Source organism: Triticum dicoccoides, chromosome 6B (genome assembly GCF_002162155.2).
Source record: "Triticum dicoccoides isolate Atlit2015 ecotype Zavitan chromosome 6B, WEW_v2.0, whole genome shotgun sequence".
NCBI classification, from domain to species: Eukaryota; Viridiplantae; Streptophyta; class Magnoliopsida; order Poales; family Poaceae; genus Triticum; species Triticum dicoccoides.
Genome location: NC_041391.1, coordinates 172,454,125 through 172,462,568, shown reverse-complemented (window position 1 = coordinate 172,462,568; position 8,444 = coordinate 172,454,125). Strand labels below are relative to the sequence as shown.

The following is an 8,444-nucleotide window of genomic DNA, read 5'->3' as shown; positions in this document are numbered from 1 at the left end:
AGGCCGAGCACGGAGGTTGTGAACCGGGGGAGGCGTGAGAGGAGGTGCACCAGAGGTGGAAGGCTCGTCAGATGAGACATCCTCGGTATGAGATCGACGAGTATAGTGGAGAGGAAACGGTGAGAGAGGGCGACAGACTGGAGAGGATGGGGGCGAGGTGGAGGAGGAGGATGGAGAAGACGGGGTCGGTGGTGAATGAGAAGAAATGAGAGGTGCCGGAGGAAGAGGTGACACATGAGGCACATAGCAGGGTGTATCGGGAAGGAGAAGGAAAGAAAGGTCATCCATAGAGAAACTCGGGGAAGAAGAATGTGGGTAGTAAGATCGGGACTCATCAAATGTCACGTCACGCGAGATGCGCAAACGACGACCCACTGGATCCCAACATCGATAGCCCTTGTGCTCATCACTGTAGCCAAGGAAAACACACTCAACCGACTGAGCAGTCAGTTTGGTGCGTTCTCGGGGGGCAAAAAGAACATAGCAGACGCATCCAAACATACGAAGAGCTGAGTAGTCAGGAGAGCGACCAGTGAGACACTCCATAGGAATGCCACCCTGCCATAGTTAAAAAAGGCACGCCTAAGCGAGCGCGTAAGCGTGCCTAGGCTCTAGGCGTTGGCAAAACGCATTGCGCATAACTACGCATAATCTGTGCATAACTGCGCATAAGCATGCGCTTTGGTCAGTAAAGCGCAAGGCGGTGGCAAAACGCACAATTAACGCCTAGCGCTTTTTTGAACTATGCACCCTGCAGAGCAACCGATGGCTAAATGTTGATGAGATAGGTGGATGCGGAAACAGCCTTAGCCCAAAAATGGGGTGGAAGGGAAGCAGAAATCATCAGCGCACGAGCCGTCTCAAGCAAATGACGATGCTTTTGCTCGGCAACGCCATTCTGAGCATGAGCACCAGGACAGGAGAACTGGGCAAGAGTACCCTGTTCCGTGAGAAAACCACGCAATAGCTGAGAGATATACTGCGGAGTCAGCACGAAAAGTACGAATGGGCGTGGCAAACTGGGTGTCAACCATGGCAGCAAAACGTTTGTATATAGGGAGAACCTCGCTACGAGATTTCATGAAGTAGAGCCAAGTGTAGCGAGAGAAATCATCAATAAACAAAACATAGTAGCGATGACCACCTTTCGAATCAAAGGGAGCAGGACCCCAGACATCAGAATGAACTAAGTCAAAAGGACACTGAGATACATACTCACTAGTAGGATAAGGTAACCGAGTCTGTTTGCCAAGTCTGCAACCATTACAATGTAAGGAGACATCTCCAGATACAGACCCTAAGAGGCCCTGACGAACTAAGGAAGACAAGCGAGAGCCACAGATGTGACCAAGTCAATGATGCCACTGCTGGAAGGACACAGACGAAGAGGCAGCAAGAGCATGAGAGCTGGCAGAAGTGCTGGCAGCGGAAGGAACACAAAGCCAGTCAACCTCCCAATGGCCCTCTGACTCACGGTGCCGGGGGCCAGCACCAACCAAAGCCTTGGTGCGACGATCCTGAATGGAGTAAGAGTCGGTATCAAGAATGACATGACAACCAGAATCAGTAAGTTGGGCAGCGGAAAAAAGATTCATGGTAAGGCGAGGAACATGTGAAACGCTCGGAACAGAAAAAGATGGAGTGGAAAGAATACCACGACTAGCAACAGGAAGAGATGTGACATCGGCAATAAGAACATTAACAGGCGAATCAAGAGGTCGGAGAGAAGACAACATGGAAGAATCAGAAGACATATGAAAGGAGGCTCCATAATCCAGAACCCACGAAGATGTACCTGACTGTGGAGATGCCTGTGATGGTGGTGAGGAGGAGCAGTCACAGCAGCAGCAGAGCCAGTCGACGAGGAGCCTGAGGAAGCAAGAAGATGCTTGAGGCGAACAATGTCCTGGTCAGTGAGTGATGGAGTCGAGGAAGACACAGGAGGCCCGCTGGAGGAGGAGCGCTTCTGGTCTCGCTTCTTCTGGCGACAATCAGACTCTGGGTGACCTGGCCGGGAGCAGTAACCACAGACGGTGTCACGGCGCGACATGCCCTTTTCAGCATAAGGAGGACGGCTCACCCCCCCTGGAGGAGTAGGCAGGAGCGGCGGAGCAGTGAGGCGAGCAGACGACACAGGAGTCCGGGCAGCCAATACTGACGGAACCAGAAGCAACCCAGCAGAGCGAAGTCGGGTCTCCTCGGCACGAAGCTCAGCAAGTATCTCTGAGATAGGAACACGACCACGAGCAAGCAAGTGAGCACGGCGAGGCTCAAACTCAGAGCGGAGACGAGATAAAAACTCATGGACCCTCTGAAACTCCAAGTCAGACCTCGTAGTCTGGCAACAACGACAAGTGCCACAAACAACTGTCCGTAATGTGTCAAGCTGACGCCAGATGGCAGAGCATTGTGAATAGAACTCATTAATAGAGGAATCACCTTGCTGGAGGGCGTGCTCCTGGCGCACCACATATAGGTAGAGAGCATCACTAGAGGGCTGATAGCGCTGACAGAGATAAGACCACATTGCTGCAACTATGCCAAGTCCCATGAACTCCGAAGCAAACTGAGGGAGGACACTCGCAGTGAGAACAGCAGCAGCACGAGCATCATCATTGCACCACTGAGTGTAAGCAGACAGATCTTCGCGGTACATCGAAAGAGCATCAGAATAAGCAGATACCTGCTGATCATAAGCATCCACTACATCATCATCATGGGCCTTGGCGGAATCCCGGTCAGCCTGAGAAGCCTCAGCAGCCAGTACCGGCGGCACCGGTGGGATTGGGTCCATGGGCACAACAGGGCATGGTGGGCAGGGGACCTCGCCAGAAGGAACACCCCAGAGAAGGAGTCCACGCATATGGATGCGCATGAAGCCCACAAACTCAGCATAGTTGGTGCCATCGAAGATCACCGAGCACCGAGGAACCGCAACATAGCCCGAAGAGGACATAAGGAAGTCACTCTGCTGCTGTTGCTCTCTATTTTTTTGGAAGTCAACTGCACACGAACATATCTGGATCGGGAGAAGCGGCAGAAGCGCACGCGCTCACGCACCAGTGATGGAGAATCGAAAAAGGAGAGGGCGGCTGATCCAGAGTGGATCGAGAGCCAGCCCCGGCCGAGGCGGGCGTGCTCACGCACGAGCGGAGCAGAGGCCACTCGAGGCTTGCTCACGCATGGGCGGAGCAGAGGACACTCGAGGCAGCGGCCGGGCACGTGCAACAGTGGCCGGGCGGGCCGCGCGACAGCGACCGGGCGGGCGGGGTGACGGTCGGGCAGACGCGGTTGCGGCCGGACAGGCGGGAGCGACGGCGGCCGGACAGGAGGGGCGGCAGCCGGGCAAAGCTGACCTGACGGGGCTGCTTTCAGATGGAGCAGCAGCCGGATGAGGCAGAGGCAGAAGAAGCCGAGCGGGAGCGACGGCCTGGGGAGGAGCAGCAGAGCCGGGCCGGAGACGAGCAGAGTAGGAACGAGAAGCACGGAGTTGCGTCGTGCAGGAGAAAGGGGCTAGCCTAGCATCTGATACCATGTTGGATAATGAGCAACTGCATTCACAGGAGGGCCAAAGGCTAATACATATACATGTGTAGGGTAAAGTGCAAGAGACCCCTTATACAATGAGGATAAACCGAAAAGGGCTATACACATCTAACAAATCATAACTAAGCTTTAGAGCTGGCATAATGTCATAGTCAGTGGTTTGTAACTCCCATTCTTTGCTTTCAAGAACTCTTGTCCAATTGTCCAATGCAAGTTGGTTTCTCAGTAATCTACCTACAGTTTTTGCTGCAAGAGGGTAACCCTTCAGATGCCCCACTATTGCTCTTCCAACATCAAGTAATTCAGGATAGTCTTTCCATGGCTGTTGGTGACCAAATACTGCATAAAATCTTCAGTTCCTAAGCGATTGAGTTCTATTGAATAATCCACTGTTTTTACCATTGTTACTGCCTCTGGGATTTGAGTTGTGACAATAACCATGTTACCTCTTGCCTCTCCTTTTCTGAACGGAGCTAACAGTTTTTTCCACTCATCCTCGTGATATGTCCACACATCATCCAAAACTAGCAAGAATCTCTTATGTTTTAATCTTTGTTCGATGAGCTCTCCTTCAACAACATTCTCCTTTTCACCATTAACTTTGGGGATCTTTTTCACAATCTCTTGTGTCAATCTATTTGCATCAAAATTAAGAGAAACACAGATCCAAATCATAATATCAAACAAGCTATTCACCTCTTGATATACGTGCTGTGTGAAAGTCGTCTTCCCGATACCCCCTGGGCCAACAATTTGAAGCACGGTAAGTCCATTGGCATAATATTTTCCATGGGTAATGTCATCCACAATGTTCTTTTTCTGAACATTCCTCCCAAATAACTCTGGCTCTATTATTGCTGACGTGGTTTTGGGTCTGTTGCCTTGGGTAGGTTTGGGGTTCCGAAGCTCTAGATCAAGGATTTCTTTCACCTTAGCACATATAGGATCCAGCTGCTGTACAATGTCTGCCATCCTTTTAGACATACCCACACGATCAAACTTCAATTTTGGTGTCTGCTTGTTGCCGCCCGAGGAGAACTTGAATTTGTTGGCAACGGCTCTGGCCGTGTGCCGCGCATTGAGAGCAAGGCCATGGGTGCAGCCCTTGGCATGCTTATCGGCTGCATGGTAGGTGCTGTCGAGCTTGTCCTGGATGCGGAAGTAGTCCAGTTCGTCAAGCACGTCTTCAGCCCCGTCCGCCAGCTGCCGCAACATGTGCAGCAGGTCCTAGAGTGCAGGGTAGGCGATTTCCCTGTCGTGCGCGTTGTAGAGGATCCCCTGCGCGCGCAACAGCTCCATCTTGAGGGCGGTGATGTTGGGGCCGAGACTGTCGTTGGCCGCCCAATCCTTGAGCAAGTCATCCGTAACGGGAGCCAGCGCCTTGCGCAATGCCCACACTGCCGCACTGATAGCGGTGGCCATCCTCACGCTGCTGGTGAGTGTGTTGAGATGCTGCAAGCTGTGCGCATCAATAGGAATGTTCTTGCAGTTAGTCACTACCAAATAGCAAAGGGGGAAAAAGAAGCAACAGCAACACTACTGGTAATGTCGCTGCCTGAGGCCAGAGGAACAGAATGGTTCACTTACACAAGGCGTTGCGGCTTCAGACCTCGCGAAAGAATGCCGAGAGGTGTGGCTGCACAGAATCAGAGAGGATGGAATACCAGGCTTCAGCCCCCGCTTCTACAAGCTGCAAAACCCATCTGCATCTGGAGGCAGAGCAACCAAGTTCAGTATACTACACATCTCTGGGAAGGGAAATACATTATACATCTAGTCACAGTGTACGTACCTGCTGCTCCTGCACAAAGATGATTGGCGTCCGGAGCCGCCGCACCGGCGCAGGTGGGGGGAGCAAACCAGAGGAGGCTAAATTTCGTTTTTTGACCCTTTTCCTAAACAAATTCAGGATCTGACCCCACTTTGAAATATTTTCGGGATTTGACCCGCACCGGTGCAGGTGGGGGGAGCTCCTGGCGGTAGGGTTAGACAGCCTACCGCCAGGCACCATGGCGGTAGGGTGTGACGGAGGGGGACGGCGGCCGTCACCGCGCGCTGACGTGGATAAGTACCTTACCGCCACACAACTTGGCGGTAAGATGTCTAACCCTACCGCCAGGTGCTCTGACGGTAAGGTGTGGCAGGGTTTTGCCGTCCATGCATTCTGTAACGAAATATGCTAGGACCCATGGCGGTAGGCTGTCTGACCCTACCGCCAGGGCGCCTGGCGGTGGGGTCCTGCGTTTTGCCGTATAAAATTTCTCTAACGAAAGGGTTCTCTGTTTTGTTTTTTCAAGTTCATTTGGTTGCTTGTTTTCAAATTCAATATCACAGCAAGTTTCACAAATATAACAACAATATCATAGATTTTAAACAATTAAATTTGGGCATCACGTAGATCCATATTAAGATAACTTGAAGTGCATAGAACATTTCAAACACATAGATCCACAAATAGCAAACACATAGTTCCACATAGTTTCACAACCACTAGACAAGTTCAACCAAACTAAAAGAGCCAAGTATTGAAGAGCATAATCAGTTGCTCCTTCCCCTCTTGGAGGTACGGTCCTCGTTACTCTTTGAACGAGTCTCTTCGGTCTTCTTCTTGGGCCGGCGAGGAACCGGTCTCTGGAAAGGGTCCGGACTCAGCAAATCCTTCTTCTTCGGATTCCTCTTCGGCAGCTGAGATGCCTGAGATGTTTGAGTTGGTGGAGGTCCATAATCTTCATCGTACTCCTCCTCCCCGTTGCTCTCATCCTCCTCCCCCTCCTCTTCTTCATGTGTGGCCTCCTCATCCTCATCCTCTTCCTCCTCCTCCTCCCCAACCAACCTGGACGATGAGGGAGCATGGCTCGATGAGCCGATGAGACCCTGTGTGGCTACAGGCTGATAAGCTTCAACTGACCCAGCTCCAGCACACCCAAGCAGCCCTACCAGCTTGCGACAACGCTGCACGAACTTCTGCACTCACAATGAAGCAAGGTCATAATAAGTATCAGATCGACTGACTGCAAGTGAACAAGATGCATCTGTTCCGAGGAGGCTGAAATTGTACCTTCATCGTCCCCCTGACTCTGGTCTCAGATTGTATGCTCCCGGGAAGATGACCTAGTGCATCTGAGGCTTCAAAGATGCATCTGTTCAGCTCACCGGACTGCAACGGCATAAGTCAGTCACGTTGACGAATAAAATATTTTAAATACGACCGTTGGTTCAAACATACCACTCTGTTGATGAGGGGTGCAAACTCCCTAAATCCACTGTGCATGTCTCTGATGCCGGTCTGGTATGCCTGTTCATCGGGGTCAGCCCACTCCAGCTCCGCGATGTCTTCCGCCGTCCATCGAGGCCTGAGACGAAGACGGTGCTTCTGGCCATCATCGTACCACCTCATGTGTCGGCCCAGGTAATCATCCCAGTTAGTCACTCTCCTCTCCATGTCTTTACGCCACCTCCGTCGGTTCCACTCCGTCACATGAGTCTTATGCTCCTCTCCCCAGTCTGTGATCGACTGATTCTTCTGCCGGCTCATGCTGCAAGGCATAAGCAACAAGAATCATCATAAGCGCAATGAGATCATCATAAGCAACAAGAAACATGATAATCTCACAGAGAGAAAAGAGCTCACAGGTGGAGCGCGTGGCCGCCGGTATCGATGGGCTGGCCCGGTGGGGTATGCTGATAAATCCCAAACTACGTGGCCACGCGTTGTGGCAAATGCCACTTGACGGCGTACACACAGATCATGGGCACGATGCACCGCCAGAGACCACGGTCCGCATCGCACATCACGTTCAGATCAAAGTCCCACTCTCGTTCTTGTCGATACGGGCACCAGATTACCTATTACATATACCTTGGTAAGTTCACACTCTCAGTCAATAGTGGAATCAAAGAGAAAGGTGTTGGGCGAGTTCATATACCTCCGTATGCGTCAAAGCGTCCAACTCGTTGGTGTAGGTCTTGTACGAAGTCTTGTTTAGGCCCGTGTAGAGTTTGACAACGTCCCACTCGTAAGCTACGGTGGGGTTTCGAGTCTCGTCGCCTTCTTCGCCATAGTCTTCCCATGGGCGTCTTGGCAACTTCTCCGGACGCCCCACCGGCAGCCGCTCCCACATCCAAATGGAGAAGGCCCAGACAAAGCCACCCATATTGAACTTGTCTCCCGTCCTCTGCGTTGCGCCGTCAAGCTGCAAAACATCAAATGAGGATCAGATATAAGAAAATGTCATGGACACTCTTTCGTAGTAGGTACGCAATTAGATACTCTCTTACCGAACGGTATAGGTAGGCGAGAGATGCCGTCCCCCAACTGTACCCTGCATCCCAGTCCGCTAGGAAGAACAGATACGCCCAGTTGGCAGAGTTCCCGGAGCTGTCTGGAAACACGACCTCCGAGAGAATATACCACAGATAGGCCCTCGCGTACAACTCCACAGTCGCCTCATCTGCGCCTTGGGGGCATGTCCTCCGGTGCTCCGAGAGCCAGATCAGCGGTACACCGGATGTACGGTTACTCTTGGCACCGGGGCAGTCGCCGATGAGGGTGGTGACCCTCTCCTGCCAGTTGGCCCTCTCCACTCGACCGGTGAGTGCATGACCCTCGATCGACATTGCAGTAATCATCCCCCAGTCCTCTAGGGTCACCGTCATCTCCCCGCATGGCAGATGGAAAGAATGGGTCTCCGGTCTCCAACGGTCAATCAGAGCTGTGAGAGCCGCGTGGACAAGCGTCGGCAGCTGACGCTTGAACTACATCACGAAACCCAACAGACGGGCTCTCTTGAAGAACGGCGCGTAGCGCTCGTCGTAGTCCATATGCCCATGAACCCCGTGACCCCTCATGCGCAGTGGCTGGAGCGTCTGTCAAAAAGTGAATGCCAAAAAGTTAGGAA

The 8,444-nt window shown here is 52.3% G+C and overlaps 1 pseudogene; it reads right to left on the bottom strand.

Annotated features, from left to right (window-relative positions):
• Positions 1-8,202, bottom strand: part of LOC119320987 — a 12,548-nt pseudogene extending 4,346 nt beyond the window's left edge.
• Between the last annotated feature and the right edge of the window lie 242 nt (positions 8,203-8,444).